Source organism: Stigmatopora argus, chromosome 3, assembly GCF_051989625.1.
Source record: "Stigmatopora argus isolate UIUO_Sarg chromosome 3, RoL_Sarg_1.0, whole genome shotgun sequence".
NCBI lineage: Eukaryota > Metazoa > Chordata > Actinopteri > Syngnathiformes > Syngnathidae > Stigmatopora > Stigmatopora argus.
In genome coordinates, this window is record NC_135389.1 from 10,677,362 (window position 1) to 10,695,042 (window position 17,681).

A 17,681-nucleotide genomic window follows, 5' to 3' on the forward strand; every position below is an offset into this window, starting at 1 on the left:
TCCCACTGCTCGCTCCCAAGTGTTTGACTCACAATCAATGGGATGTGTAGAGCGATAACCAAAAGGAACACATTTTCGCATGTCATTAACAACTTAAAGTGAAAATTGGACGATATCTACTGAAAGCCAAGTTGGTAAATTCCATCACTGGGGACAGCAGAGACACTGTATGTATCAACATTGCTTGAGATTAAGTCAATACCGAAGCAAGCAGCAAGGCTAGTAAGCCCAACATCAATTGTGAAATTTCCCTTTCGGCTCGTTCATTTTTCAAATTGTTGTTGAAGGCACCTTCAGCATGCAGCATAACTCTACTTATTCACAGATCCCCCTTGAGATGTATGGCAACACTCCAGGTACATTCTCGCTAATGTATGACAGTCTCTGATTGGATGCTTTAGCCACAAAATCCCCAGAAGGCTATTTGTCGACCTCAACAGATGGAAAAGTCCAATTAGAAGAAATAGATAGGACAAATGGGAGAAGAACGATCAGGCTTGTTCTGCCTCTCCCTGAGGACTGTCATCGAGTGTTAGAGATGATGTATTAAACCAATACCGCTTCTCTTTTTGAAGAGAAACATTGAACCACAACAAAAAAGAAAGAAAAACTCAAACCCAGGTGGGGGGTGTAGGGACAAAAAGCCAATGATTTGATTTCTTAACACAGTCAAAAATGTAGGCGTGAAAATTTGATACTGCTCCTTTCCAACTTCACATCTACAGTATGTATAAATATCTCCTTCTGTTGTCTGCTTCTTCAAGGGCAGACGTCCCACAAAGCAATTGCCACGCTATCAGCCAAGACCAAAAACACAAAAATAAATGAAAAAGTGCTTAAATATAGCAAAGCCCCCCGAGATAGCGGGAGGGAGGGCATGCTGTAGTGTGATTAAAATGAATAACCTTAATTCAGTCACGATTGTTAACGGTGGGTTTGAATGCTCCTTTTAAGGTCGATGCCTTGCCTTCATCCTTTTTTGGGCAGTGTCAACATCATTATTTATCATAAGGCATGTACTCTGGTGTTGAGAAGATGCCTAAGTTATAAATAATAGGATTTGAGTCATTTAGTACGGATAATTCCCCCTTGTTGCCCCGGGTCATCTTCAGCCACTATAGTAGGGAAAGCAGACACTAACGCCACTGACGACTGATAGATTGTGCGGCTGTGAAACCAATTTTCATCAACAAAATGACCTTTCAGTTGTGTTGCTGTTCCGTCCATGGCCCCAAGTTATTATTTCTCATGTCATGTTTTGATTTGACAGGAGAACTCTTGTGGAATGAAATGGGAAAAAGTAATGATGTCCCCATGCTCGTGAAGTAGGAAGACAGGGGAATGGAGAATATACATAGGAGCAGCTTGCAACTCTGCTCTGCACCCCACGGGCCGATTGGCAGCTGTTGGAAAAGATTCAGTTCCTCCTCAATGCTCCATTGCAGGTTCTCGCTGCTTCACCGCTACGGTTTTACTGGCGGGCACACTGCTGTCACCAGCCTGAAAGCTGGCCACCATTTCTGAAGGAGAGCTCAGGACATTTTTACACTCTTCTCCTGTCAGCCTCCAGTCAAGACATTCAAATCTTTCTTTTAACTTGGTGCTGGCTGTCTTCCTTCTTGTTTAATTGAAAGACAGAAGAATTTAGGGAGTGGTGGCCAACGTACTCTAACGTATTGCTTTTTGTCATCATACAAATTGAATACTAAGTAAGTTAGCTTTAGTTAGATTCTACCAGAGACCCTAAAATGACCTAAAAAGATTTAAGATTTGACCTGTGATGGACAGTTTTTAAAAACCCAATTACTCAATTCCCAATAAAATGGAGATTTTCTTTTCGTTCTTAAAATGATTCTCAGGTTCAGTTGAATGCACTGTTAAAGCCTTTATTAATAATGTTATACACTTAATAGTTTGGATGTCTTGGATTGTTGAAACAAAACAACAACAAAAAGAAAAGAAAATGCATACAGTTGAAGTAAATGTGTAACGGCCTGAAGTTGTTTCTTTAAACTGCAGTAGTACTAGGAGTCTGAATCCAGTGGGCACGAAACACTGGCAGCACTCTTTAGTAAATGTCTGGAGCACATGTTGCAAGCTAGGAGTTTCAGGCCATTTGGTGGAGAAAGCTGATTTCCAGTTGCTGCTTAGAGAGAAATTGCAGATCAAAGTTAATCTTGCACCGTCTGCTCTGTCGCTGCAGAGCAGTAATCTGCTGTCAGTGTGATGAGGCTCCTAGACTGGTTCCCTTTTTTACGACACGATGGCGCTAATCCGCAGGACCTTTCACCCACCACTCCCCAAACCACCGTCACCTCTTTACGCTCACCTGAACATACGTTATAGGTCAAAGAGGACATACCTAATTGGTTTTCCATCAGAAATGAATTAATCCCAGCCTCATCACAGTACATCCATTTAAATCCACAATTACAAACTCTATCTATTGAGCATTTTAATTGTATTTTCCTTGTTAAACCTCACCTCTGACCCACAAACTTCTGAGCTGGTGGTAACTTACTTAATGGTTAATCAAAGCTTTCTGGAAAATATCAAAGCTCTTCCGATAATGTTGGATACGAAATGAACTTATTTGCATAATCGCCTGGGAGCCTGACGATTTAACTTTATCATCACCTCCCCTTATAATCTATAGCTGTGCCTGCCCTTATTTTTTTCCAAGACACAAAACAGCATCATTGCATTATCCAAGTATTATACAGACGTGGTGTGAATGTATTTTTAGCTTCAGGCTTTGTTAAGAAATGCTGCAAAGAGAGAGGCGAAAAGAGATGACAAATCACTCACTTAAGTCACTTGAGCAAGGTTTCATCAGACCTAGACTGACAGTTGACCACATTATTCTGAAGCATATATTGTCACATTTGCAAGTCTATAATGTTCTAGTTTTCCAAGGACACATGACCCTCTGACTGCCAGTTTTTGGGAGCATTTTAATCGAGACCCCCTATATTTTGTTCTGTCACATCACCAGTATTGGGTGTAACGCCTTACAAAGTGATATGTTCGAACATTAGATTCATGTCTGATCTAATTATAAAAACCCCACAGGAGGGCTGATTTATTTCTGCAGAGGTTCTTACTCCAAGTAAAACCTTGAGGCACACTAACTAAAACAACCTTGTTTATTTGGCCATAAAATGAAGTAGCTGCGATTGGCAGGCCATCAATTCAGGGTGTCCCCCAACCATAGTTGGCTAGTATGGGCTACAGGAACCCCCACGACCCTTGTGGGGATACGCAGTACAGAGAATGAATGAATTATATTGAAGTAAGAAGGTTTGAACACAATGAAAGCTGGGACTGCATGGGCTGTCCCGGGGTCACACATGCACCCTTTTTGACTGACCTGATGTTGGTTCTCAATCCGGGTTCGTTCTTGGTTTGGCAATAGTTCTTTCTGTTTTAGTAAAAACAAAAACAAAAAAAACACTGACCTAAGGGTGGAAAACCAGGGTTTAGCGAGCACATGCTTGGCAAACGAGGGCCAGCTAAGTGCCAACGATGCGAAGAAGCGGTGGGCGGGGCTATCGCGAGACGGGGACCTGTGAGTGAGCGGCAGTCAACTGGTGGAGGTTGACAAGAGCAGTTGCACAGTAGTAGTCTCTGACTCCAACTGTATTTGCAGCTTCATTCCTACGTTGAGGTATGACTGCGGCTGGTGAAGTTAGCAGCTGCCCAAGCAAGAAAACTCTGGCCTTGCAGGAGGAGAGATTGTCCTCAAAAACATTCATACATGTGTTTTCAAGGACCACAAATATATCCATGATTTTCACATGTATTCTCAAGCACGTTGTCTCCAACAAAGATCAGCAGCTATGTATGTTGATGTACTTTTCATCATTGCCGAAACCGATAAAGTGATCCCTTTCTACTTCGCAATTCATATTTCACTGATTCGATGCATTGCATGGTTTTAAAAAATATGTATTAAAAAAAATGTTTCATGTTTCATGTTGAAGTGATGCTGAGTATGTCTCGCAGCATGGCAAACATGATTCATAGGCATGAGGCGCGTGATTGGTTCCACTTTCTCACCCTACTGAATGATTAATCGTCTAAAAAATTTCTCCACCGGTGTAGAACACAAGCCACCCAGCCAGCTCAACACCAAGCCTGAGATTTTAAAAGTGGCGCCCGTCGCCCAGTCTACTCGCACAGCTGTCAATGCGTGGACGCGACGGCAACAATTCTGTGTGCAGTTGAATTAATATGTACTCCTCCATCTTCTTATCTTCCTGATGTTGATGTCAGCCGGTTTTGGCACAAGATTTTCCACTTCTGGTCTTAGTCCACCACCACAACGTCTGGTTGGTTAGCCTGGAGATGTCTATCAGTCTGAAATTCTCTCAGAACATTGGCCTTGCTGTTCTCACTCTGGCACCGTCTATTGACAAGCTGCCACTGGTCGGTAAATGTTTGGAATTCCAATTGACTGATAGAAATGTCCATGACCCTGTTTATATAGAGTATCCATTTTCAATGATGGCAATGAAGACCTGCCTTAAGCATCATATAAAAGAAGCCAATTCATACAGGGAAGCAGTTGTTCCTCATGTGTCAGCAGCTATTCATTGAATAGGTAAACAGAGCAGAGGAAAAGAAAAATGTCAAGCCTCTCTTCCAACATAGCATGATATTGGAGAATGGGGGAGGAGAAAAAAGAGGATGAGGTGTTTTATCCTCGACTCGTTGATGGAAAAAGCAGGCAGGCGAGTCCAGCAGTCAGAAATGAAGGAAGCTTCTTTTTTTAATCACATTCTCTTACAATCTCCCAAATGAGACAGTGTAGATGCTAAAGTTAAAGCTGCCACGATAAGTAACCTCCTTCTTGCATGGGGGTGAGGGTTAAACTTGGATTTAGGGGGCTGAGAGAATACATGCTTGATATGTGAGCGATGGTGCGCTGAGGTGCCTTTGCCAGTGCTATATGTGAGGTATTAATCGATATGCTTCATATGTGTCTGCATGGCACAAAGAAAAGAATCAAATAGCCCTGTATTGGGTCTCTGTAGCTCACGTTAGTTGGGGATGAACATTGAACTGTTGCATCAAGGCCACATTTACGGCAACGCGTCACAATACATACTGGAGTTTCCTGTATAATTATAAAGTAGGTTCAACACAGTTGCTGCCACACTTTGAACTTCACATGTTGTAACCTTCTGGTAAGAAGCTGCGTGTGGGTATTTTGGAAAAGAAAAGCAGTTTTTGTCGACTCTAGGGAGCCATTTAGACCACTTTGTTTTAAATTTATCCATGAAGACTTTTTGGGTGGCTTGTTTAGAACAATATTTCCGCAACTGAATCAGGTTGAATGCAAACCAACAATTGAAGTATATGTTAAGTGTGATATATTTTTTTAATTACTGTTGTTTTTTGCTATGGTACATTACCAACTACTATTCAGGTATACATACATATTTATTTTTCAGATCTGCATGGAAATTAGTTTTGACAGCTTTGTGGAACTTATTTCAGTGTAATCGTAAAAGAGATACATGAATCTAAAAGTTTGCAATTGTTTGTAGCTGCACGAAATACATAGAAGCAATGTCCTTTGCCTTCCCTCCTATCTCCACTCTGCCATCTCCCCATTATGTTGTGAAGCTTCTGCCAGCCTTCCCTTCCATCCCTTATCACCTGTGGTGAAAATCTAGCAGGCTAATCCCATTGCCTGTGGAATTCTCCACTTCTCTATAACGATGTATATCCGAGGGATAGCATCAGAGCAGAGTCCTATCAGCCCATACACTCCTAATCCAATCAGTCTTTGGTGTCCAAACAGAGGGGAGGAAACATTTTGTATGTTGTACTCTGGCTTGTAGCCTGAGTTACGAGGCATACCGATAGGAATGATGTATAGCATTGTGGGATCTTATAAGGATTGGGTTTTTCTTATGAATTGCAAATGGTGGCAATAGTGAAGAGATGCTGACTGTTGACGTTGCCTGTCTCTTTGACATCATTGGTGTTTAACAGTTTGTTCCTGGCAGAGATGTTCTAAATATTTAAATACTGACAAAAATACAGATTCTTGTGTTTTTCATCAATATTCCAAACGGATCATGCACCAGAGATGGTCTGCTTTACTCCAGCGAGCATTTTGCATTGTTGATGTGGAAATTCATCAAATTCATTTTGGTGCATCAATCTTATGTGACACCAGGACAAAAAAAGGAAAAATTAGGTGTCCCAAATCACTCTTGTTTATTTAAGTTAAATGTTTTATGAGTGCTTTTAATGTGCCATAGCCTGTTTTAAGACCTGTTCTGCAGCACTCTATAAATCCTTTGGCCCTGTTATACCAACTTTATATGTTATTTCATTCGTGAGTTTCTGACATGTAGACAGGGTAATCCATTTCCTTGAGATACTGAATTCATAGCTGTACGAACATGAGGGAGTTGAGCAGGAAAATTAAGTCTTTTTTTCTTTTTGGGTACATCTATTATTTAGCTGTCAGCAAGGAGGAATATTGTGCTTCTTCAGAAGGTGGAGGCAACTGTGTTCATCCGCATATTAAAAAAAAGCAGCCCCTCTCATTTAGTCAGTGTAATGCTTCATCCCATGCATGTCACGTAAAAATTCTATGTTTTGTCGATTCTTGCATCTCACACAGGACCCAAAGGATAGGGTGCTGTACTGACAGTGTCGGGCATTATCACCTTGCCGGTTTCTTGTCTAACTCACTTTAAACTTGGTATGAACTGATGCATAATAAACTTAACTGACAAAGTTTTCATTCTCTTACACATGAGATAACGGTCATTAAAACAATGTAACTGAGTGAGTGAATTGCCCTTAGAACTGAAGGAGAGCTCAAGGTGGCAGCAGACAAAGGTCAAATTGAAAACACAGCCCTTCCAGCAACCTTGTGTCATCTAATTTCACAGAGGAAAGGACACTTAAACTATGTCTAAATCCATGGCTTTCCCAGTAACCAAACAGAATGATCTAGTTTGTGGTTGTATCAGTGTTGTTCTCCTGAGGACTCTATATACTTGTAGTAGATCTTACTAAGTTTACTGGTACGCTGGCGAATGAGCGGAGGACCCAATTGCTGGGAAGTGAAAAGCCAGGCACGGTAGTGATTAACTCAAAATTGTTTTAATATCAAAGTCACCATACAAAAAAAGTTCAAACACAAGCACCAGAGGCAAACAATAGACATGGTATCAAAAACAAACTTAAAAACAAACCATGAACAAGGGTTGGACAGGGTTTCAGGAATACACAGCTGACATGGACTATAACGTCATGCAACATGGATGACAAGCTGACAACGTCCAAAAGAAAACTGAGGGCTTATATAATAGACAGACAGGATCTGAGAAGACAATGTGGAACAGGTGGAAGAAAACCATACCTTTAATCATAAAATTAAGGGCAACAAAGCCACACCCATTCACATTTGTTATTATTTAAAAAGTCTAAATATGCCCTGTAGGACAGGAACCCCGTTAATTCATTTAAATGTAGTAGGTGGGACATATTTCACTTTGTCCTTTGCAGGGGACACATTTGAACTAGTAGTAGATAGGAGTTTAAGGAAAAATGCATGGAAGATATTTGTGGTTTTTCCTACGCACAGGTTAAAAAACGCTGAGTAGACATTATTTGGGGTAGCCTTTGAATATTGATGTACTGGGACAAGCTGTGGTGCAGTGTTGTAACTTAACTGGCTTTCAACTGCAGGCTGCAGACCCTGAATAGAAAAACAGTGTCAGTGTGCTACTCAGTCAAACCAATGGCATATTTATTGCAAATAGAAATGGAAGTTACCACATGGAAAGCACCTAAGTGTGCCTCCATTACCCCGAACGGCCATAGAAAGACTAGAGTGCATAAAAAATCCATATCAATAAATAATCATTTAAATTGACAAAATAACAGACTAAAACTTGGTAACCCAGAGAGATCTAAATCACACCTTTTTAGTAGATTAAAGAGCACAGACAATCAAAAATACAAAAACAATATAATTTGTGATTCATTCTGAACCATGATCCCAATTGTTAAGCGTAACTGCGCAGAATGAAATTTTACCTCAGCAGGTGTCAGGCAAGCATCTGACTAAGCGCACACCTGTTACAAAAAATAATGGCCAATTAGGAGATGGATTAGAAGATAACGCACTAATGTCAGTATAATATCCTGCTTGGAATGTTAATGAACAAGAAATCATTCAATTATTCTTCAGTAACACCTTTATTATGCCAATCGTCTTACTTCATTGTCTGTAATGTTGATTCAGTACTCCTAAAACAAGTTGGTGTTTCACTAAATATACATACATCCAATATTACTGCTTTCACCTGAATTTATTTCCTGATATTTACTTCATTCCGGACAGTGTGGTAAACCAGAGGACAGAAAAAACAAAAATGGGACTAATGGAAACTAGTATAAAAAAGAAAAGAAATAGGATGCAATTTGCTGATTAGGATTTACATTACATTACATTCTAATCCGTGTCAAATTAGCACAACATGTTAAAATCAAAAGCATGGAGAGGGAAAAATAGCTCAATTTAATCGCCATGGTTACACACAACTTGATGACCTTGACATGATTATGTCAGTTAATAGGAAAGATATCCTCGTTCACGGTCAGTCGGCATGCACAGCAGAGGACATTGGACATTTAATAGAGAATTTCCTGTTGTCCAACATGATGAGAAGCATAACAAGGCGGAATGATGAATTAAACTAATCACATGGAGGAAAAAATAGTGGTTCTGAAATTAATCGGTTTCATTGCCATATTTATTCACATAGAAAAACTGAGGCCGTGTGTGCTTACTTATTTGATTCTAATCAGTTGATGATGCAAAATGACTAATCTACTAATGAAATTAGCTGCATTGCGGTCGTCTCATTGTGATTTCAAAGTGGAGCCGAATCAAAGTGCCGCTTGACAAAATGGACTTTTTAATGTGTTAAGCATGGCACATTTAATAGGGTGGTACCTTACAGTCGAGCGACTTCAATATCTCGTTAGATTTTACTAATCAGATGAAGAGAATAGCGGCAGCCTTTCTGTTATATTATTTCCATTTGCTTTTATTGCAAATGTTCAAATCGATTGCCCTTTGTTAAAGCTTGGATTTTGGAAACTAATGGAGGGAAAATACAGGACAGCAACAATTTTAACGTTATACACTGTATATTGAAGTACACATACGCAGTGGCTAAATCTGGATTTGAGAGGTGAAAGTGATCAGATATTAACTGTAAGATTTGGTTTTTCAGCAGTTATATAAATATAAATATTCATAACAGCTACAGTCTCTACTATTAAGTGTGGTAACTGTGGTAACAACTCATGTTGTGCCATTACACAAGGCATATAATCCAAAGCAGCTATACATTGTAAAATTAATATTATTGTCTATGGCTTAATGAATTGTTCAATATTACAGACTTTTGTCATATTTAAAAAAAAAACTTTATTTACATCCTTTGACTAAACTCCCTTTTAGACTCCCACAGACACATTTCAACCATAGATGATCCTAACGAACACCGACTGTTGATTTGACTGATCCTGTACTATATGCTGCATGTTAAAGAGGTCGTGGCCAGCAAAGGGTAATGCTTGACTCTGATTTGTTGTACAGCGCTCACATATGAACCATGCAAACTGTGCATGCAAAAATAACATGTAGTCCACAGCGGAACTTTCTGTCCAGTCTATGGGCATCACTGCCAGTTTGAATTGAATTATTTGTTTATCTGATTAAGGAGGCGGAGCTCGGCTGTGGGATGGCAAGCTCGACTCCGAGGTGTCGGAGGTCGGCCCCGGGGGGCTTCGGCTCACTTTAACCTTTACATGTATCTAGTTCCTTTAGGAAGACCAGTTTCTCTGCATTTTGTCCTTTGCTGAATCGTTACGTACTCTTTTTTTCCGTAGCTTTGAGAGCAATTCCACTGCTCCCGTATTCAGCCAAACATCCTCGTCTGTATAATGATAATTGAAAAGAAAATAGCTACAAGCTTGAGGACAGAAGTATGTTTAGCTTCTGATAGTCAGGTATAAACACCAATTTAATTGTAATAGGAAAAAAAACATACAAGCGTTTTAGTCCTCACTCATGGGCTATGATCATGGCACCAATGATTGCTGTTGCTCCTTTATTTTTTTCCTCCCCACATTCCCATCAAATAAATGGATCTTGAATTTTAAGACTTTGGTCTAATTATATGTTTTGTGTGGGAGTCCTTAATTGCTTTTGTGACGTCTTTATAATGAGCCACTGAGAAATGCCGACTACTTCCTTCCTGTAGTGGGAAGTCTTGAAAATATATGTAAAGTTGCTTTTTGGGTTTTTTTTTGTGTGAGACTTGAGTGCAACAAGCTTTTGTTTAGTTGGAATAATTTGGTACTGTAATAAACAGTGGGGTTTTTATTTGACTTTTCAGATATGATGCATTTGAGCAGGATTAACAATAATTTGGATCACAACAGATCTTTGCGCTGTTCCGCACTTGAGGCACATTTAGAGAATAAGCGGGTTTCATTCTCTTGCCAATTCCGAAATATCTAAAGAACTAATTTGTCTACGACATTCGTAGTGTAATGAAGCTAACGGACAAGATCAGGAGGGTTTTTTTGTGTGTGTGTTTTTTTTACAACTGGCCTCAGTCCCAGCTGAAGAATTTAATTATATCTCAAGTCTGAGCATAGAGATGCACCCAGTCTGTAAAGAAGGCATAAACAAATGACGTATATGTACAGTCAGATAGCCCCCCGCCCCCACTCTTGCCTTTTGCTTCCCACTAACCAGATGGCAGTCAGATTTCAGACACAGGTTTCTGGAAGACAATCAAGAGACAAATTTGCCTTTTTAGGAATGAGGGTTTGGTTTAACTAGATAGGAAATTACAGGTCTTTTTATGCACACACACACACATGCTCCCACACATGTTCACAAGTATGTATTCAGGGTTGTCATCTGAAAAAAGGAGAATATTAATACAGTAGCTTATTGCTTTCCAAGACAATCAAAATCATCTTAAGGTTTTGAACTGACCGTTGAGAAAAGAGCTGATCTGATTTTCTATCCTTTCATCAATTGATTCGTTTAATTTCATTTTAATTGGGCAGTAAACAACAAACAATAGCTACAGGTTAATAAGTAAATGAAGCAAATACGGCACCACATTTTCAACCATTGCCAAGATGATTGTTCCATAATTTTGTCATGAGAACTGTATTTGTATTAGTCTGTTGTCCAGGTTGAAAAAAATCTTAGCTTATGTCTTGGGGTTCCGTGCTTTTGAATGTTTTAAGGAACTTTCTAAGAGCCTTCTGATGAGTTGGACCGGGCATGATACTTCGTCATCCAGACACGCCTCGCCCTCCGCTACGGGATGGATAACGGTCTGGCCATCTATCTTTTTGTGCCTCACCTTGGTGTCAGGGCAATGCTGTGAATGTAGGCACCTGCTAGCCAGGAGACAACAGGAACAAAGCTCCAACATGGCATAACATAATCTCTCCCTGTTGTTAATTTCTGCCTGCCGCCGCCGTGGTGGAGGATGAAGGGATGGTGTAGCTAAGCCCTCTTCACCTTATAAACGATCCATCACTGCTTGTGCGAGCGTTTTCTTTTTTTTCCCCCAGAGCACCTCCATTGCTTTCTATTCCACAGTAGACTGCTTGTTTTCTCCATTTTCGGCAACATCTTTGAAATGTCCCATTTAGTGTGGCAAACGCATGATTTATAACATCTGAAACAATCTTTACTATGTGAGAGACCACAAATAATTAAAACAAAAGGACTTCTTACTGCTCTTATAGTATTTTTGGTCACACAAATGACCAAAACACACCATAATCAACAAAGTTAGACATCTGACATAGTATCACGACAGACCTGTGTGTGGCATAAAGGTAAGGAATAAAAGAGAGTAGTTGAAATAGTTGAAAAAGAATTGAAACCTATGCCCTTTAGCTCATTTGGTACCTTCACCGCATGTCATATTATTTGTAGTGAATGATATTAGTGATTTAAAATATTATACGGGTCTGTCCGTTAGGATTCAACTGCCAATTGAGGAAGAAAAATATTTCTGACCCCTGCCTACAGAACAGGTTAAACGTTTCAGCATGTCCAAACGTTGAGCCTTTGTTCGCTTTGATCAGACATGCAATTAGCAGTGTTGACAGTTTAAACATAGCTCTGGCAGGTCCTTTTTCAACATCATGCAGGTCAGAGTTTTTGCTATGTCAACTCCCTGAGGGAATAAAGCAATAGTCAGTAAGTATTATTACTCTCTGTGTAAAATTACCACGAGGTTCAGGATTGCCTCATAATTGGCTATTGTTGATGCCAAAATTTATTACTAATTTTCAGGGGTGCTGGAGCAGTAGGCAGTAGACACTGTGAATTAATTGCTAGCCAATCACAGGGCACAATGAGAAGAACAATGCTCACGCTCAGACCTAGGGACAATTTAGAGTGTTCAGCCAGAGTACAGTGCATGTGGGAGGAAACCACAATACCAGGAGACAATCCACACAGGCATGGGAAAAACTGCAAAATTCTACACAGAAGGTTGGAAGCCATCAAGGATTAATTGATCCCAGATCTGTGAAGTGGACACATCCACTGTGCCACCCTAACGTCAAAAGTATTAAATAAAATAGTAAATAAAGAACAATTCACACTTACAATTGTTGGTCTGTACCATTTCTGATCCAACTAAGAATTAAAAGCCAGTTTTACTAACTGAAGACCATTTTTTAATGGATGTTTGGCCATTACTGACATGAAAGGATGGAGGGTAACTACTCTAATTTAGCAAGATCTAGGATAGGTCAGTAATACGGAAGTGCTTCTGCCTAACAGCCTCACTCTTATCCATAATTGACACCTGCTTCCCAGTTCTGTCTGTGATTACATGGGAAAATGGCTCGACCTGTAATGAACTATAAAACTAATGACATCTGTGAGATTACTCAGTTTGAAAGAAAACTGTCAGACATAAAAATCACTTCAAGCGTGATATTAAAATGTCCACGTTTACCTCTTTATACCCAAGCTCTGTAAAAGTTGAGCTCTGCATTGATGGACACCCAAGCCCTAATGGTTCAAGAAGCAGACGGTTGCTGGCATTAGATAAGTTCATTTATGTAAGAGTTAACCTCCCGTGTAGCCCTGCGTTCAGATTTGCCTGCCTCACTTCAGAAACACCCAGCTTTCATGGCAATGTTAATGTCCTCCTCCCTTGGAATCCGTCTTCCTCTTTGTTGGTAATGCTCTTCTCGGGTCATTTACACTTTTGGGTCCCAATCATTCATTTCACGTCACCTGCATTTTGTTGCAGGGCAGTGGTGCACATATTGAGGGGGAAAACACACCTTCCTAATCAGTCATTCAGCTCCCTTTCCAACCGAGATGTTGCATGCCAGCGGCCTTGTCTGTAGAGAGCTATTCCACAACATGCATCTTACGTGCCAATGATGTGTAGTCATTATCAGCAAGGTCGGCCAGGCCTGCTGCTGTCAATTCCGATGGAGAAATCAAGCCTTGCTCCCTAATTGCGTCATGATGGTGAATGGTAATCGCCTCTCTGTGCAGCAGTAGACGTGTTTGCTTTGCCACTTACTACTTACTTGCTTTCACTAGCTGAAAAGACCCACTGGAGACACGAAGAGCGTGATTATAAAGATAGATTTAATTGAAATTGGAACGTTACCTTGGAATGAACTGATAATGAACACACTGTGGCATTTTGTTGCAGTAATTCTGATTTGAAGTTTACTAGTAGCACATTTGATGACCAAACATCAACAGTAGAATTTAAAACAAATATTTCTTTGTTTCCATTTGAGATTGTCTTCAGTTCTTTCTTGTTGGTCCTATTCACCTGCTAAGACATTAAGAATGGTAAATCTGATGTCTTTAACAACCGAAACAGTGTAAATGTGCCACATGGGAGTTTGATGAACTCTTGTTTTGGATGCTTTTTGAGTCATTTATAAAGAGATTTTAGCTGAAAAGAAAAATGTGGCTTAGTGTTGTGTTAACAGTGATTCAACAGACAATTGTTCTTAGCATGTACACATTTTTCAGCAATTACTGTCAAGCATATTTCATGTATTTAGATGCAAATCATCAGGATGACTGGAGTGTCCTTTTAACTGACATCCCTATTTTCCACAATCATTCACACATCTCAACCAATCAATCAAGATGTCAACCCTCGGTAGATGCTTTCTTCTTATTGCACAATGGGATGCAACTAACAGAATGCATTTCAAAAGTGCAAACAGATATGCAGTGTGCTGCTATAGATTATGAGTGTGATCACAGAACAAAACTCATCAGGCAAGATGTCACTGAACACAATCAAGCAACCAAAAGCCACCCAAAAAATTACAGGTGTACATTTAATGAACCATATTGTACATTGTTACTTGTTTACCACCACTGAAAATTGTTGCTTCATGTACTGTACTCGTGAATGCATGTGTAGATGTTTATTGAAAGAAGGCAACATCAGTGTGAAAGGTTCTGCCCACATGCCAATAAAATGGCTGTTCTTCTTAATGGGACACTCTCGATTGCTTCTAGGCATACATTCACACCCTTCTTAATGTATATGTTAAGAGATAAATAGGTCACGTGACTGACCTTTGCAGAGGGAGCTCAGATAGAAAAGGGAGCTTGGATATACTCCAAAGCAACTTTGTTCTCTACACAACCACATTTAAAATTTAAGATCTGCTTTGATGCACGAGCAAGAACAAAAACAACATGTGCTCCCAACTTAAAAGATTTCTCTTGGGTTCAGCAACTCTGCCTTTCCCGTTCATGTTTCATCTCCCCTCTGTATGTTATGAATCACTATATCTTTTGCAAGGTTGTTTTAGCTTACATGTGTCATGAGGGATGCTTGGTCACGACATGAAGGAATTAGCCAAAGCCAGCAGGTGCATGCATGATTACATATGAAAAGGGTTTTAAGCAGAACACATGGAAAGTAGGTCATAAAGATGAGACTTCACACAAGTCCTATTTATTCCTCACCCACTTCAAATGTCTAAATTCATTTTTCTGAAGTAATACTCTTAGGTCATTGCGACTATTTCAAGACTATCAAAAAATAAAACATCAAACAAAGACAGCAAAACCTCCATGTTGGTTTATTTCAAGGAGACATATTTTGCATTTTTGTCACAATTTAAAACAGTTACCAGCCTTGATAAAAGCTATCTGAAATTCATCAGGAAAAATTATAAAAGTATTTCAAAGAACTCATTCACTACCCGCTGTTTTCAAAGCAGAGTTTCATTTTTGCCATCTGAAGATGTTGTCTTAGAATACAGTTACTCAAACTTTTTTTGCTCAAGATCTACTTTTCAGGGATCCAACCTCCAGACCATTTTTTCCGGGCCACCAACAAAGCTTAGCAGTTATTCATGTTACTATACTTTTATCACTGCATGAACCAATACAGTGACTCCTTGTTACTTTGCGCCTCACATTTTGCAGATTCAATGCATTAGAGGAATTTAAAAAAAACGTATTCAGTAAAAAAAAAAAGAATACGTGTTGTTTCATTTTGAAGAGGTGCGAGAGAGTATGTATCACGGCATGGCAAACATGACTCATAAGCATAAGGCGTGCGATTAGTTCTTTCACACCCCACTGAATGAATAACTGTTTCGAATTTTTCTCCATGGGTATGGAAAAGAACCCACTGCTACCAGTTCAACACCAATCCCAATATTTCAAATGTCAGACCCACTCAGTCCATGTCAGTCAATGAGTGGACGTAGCGGCGACAACACTGCGAACAATTCGGTCATTCAGTAGGATGAGAAAGTGCCTCAAAAGCTTTAACTTGCAGGGTTTGATCCATACCCATATTGAATTTTTAAGGTCTATTTTAAATGTCTTCAGTTCATGTCAATGATAAAAAGTTAAGGTAGTAAGCATTTAAAATAATTAATTTGGCAAATAATCATTTCAGTTTAAACTTGAAGAGCTTCTTCATGTCATGAAACCACCATGATTATTTAAATGTGCGCTTCTTCAAATCCGCTTCACCAAAAAACAAAATAATTTATGAAGTTCAAATTGCTCATACGTCATCTCTTCCCACTCTCTTGTTTCATTGCGGGGTACATAAACTGACTTGCAATATTTGGGCATTTCTTTTTTCATAATCAACATAACAAGCCAAGATCATTTGCCTAATCGTTTCTCCAGCTAAAAAACTATGCTGATCTGAAATCCAAAACATGACACAGCCATCACCTCATATTTATTCTTTATTATCGTTATGTTGAAGCTTCAATTTCCCAAACAAGATGGGTGAGGCCCTTTATCATGCCTACTCCTTGAAATGTACATGACAAATATTATTTCGTAGCAGTAATGAATTGGATTCCAGTCACAGCGTTAAATGTGTTTATCTTCACTTGTCACGTTTTTCAATTCAAAACAGTTCTGTCTCATTTTAATGAGGAGTATCTCTTTGGTTACTGTTTACCACTTTCCTACCTCTTACTGAAATTGTAGATGTATAAACAGATTGATAGAAAAAGCTACTACTGGCTTATTTCACCAAATGAAACAAAGTACCCCTCTTGTCCCTATGAAGCATGTACAACAACAGATTCCATTTCATCCATGCAGTGATATATGTGGCAATTTTGCAGCACCAGACACGCATTTCCTCATATTGAGCTTTCCTAAACATGATGATAAACCAGAAGAGTACAGTTGGGAAAACCTTATAATAATTAACCGATCAGTCAGACAAAGATCTTCAGTAAATTTTTTGACAGCAGAATTGACTCTGGCATAGAGTCCATGTCCATGTCTCTTTTTGTCCTGATCAGGCATTATAGACAACAACACTTGTATATTTGTACTCTGTGACACATCTGAAAACAGTCATCAAAAAAAATCCCAAGTTTGATGTTGTGCCTGAGAACTTCTGCCTTCATTACCATGCATACAGTTTTCTTCTTTTTCTCCTGGATATAAAACTCATGGACATATTTATGCCACATAGATTCAAAAAGTCCCTCCTGGCTTTTTGCTTGTTCAGAGAAAAAAACATGATTACCAGTATATGCTCTTTGTCCCAACAAATAAGACACTTCAGTGAATCACTGTCTTACTAGTAATGTTTTTTTGTCCCCATTATTACCTGCAATAAATTTTCTGCACACTTGCTTGTTAATTACTACATTCACTCATTCATCTTCCGTACCGCACATCCTTGTACGGGTTGCAGACTACACCCTCGACTGGTCGCCAGTCATCCGTAGGGCACATAGAGACAGACAACCATTCGCACTCACAAGCATTCACAACACCAAAAAGTAGGATGCTTTGTTGCATTTAAAAGAAACAAGAAAAATCAAAGTCAGGCTTACTCCTGACAACAACACAATTTTCTACGTTACTTTTCCGTCCTTGACCGCTAGTGTGCTAAACAAGGAACTCAATTAAAATCAACAATTCCCTCTTTTCGTATTGACGACAGAAAGTGACTCATCTGTGGCAGCGGTGCCCACAAGTTGAAGGCATATTAGACGTTAAGTAAAACACCACTTTCCTAAGTGCTTACAATTTCCTGCTTGTGGCAGTTCTTAATGCAGCAAGCATTAGTGTGTTGCGTTCATTTATTGTG

General features: G+C 39.4%; 1 protein-coding gene across 2 annotated transcripts in view; it reads left to right on the forward strand.

The window, feature by feature from the left end:
* Positions 1-17,681, forward strand: part of kcnd2 (potassium voltage-gated channel, Shal-related subfamily, member 2) — a 47,915-nt gene that overhangs the window by 18,976 nt on the left and 11,258 nt on the right. The gene's annotated exons all lie outside the window — the stretch shown is intronic.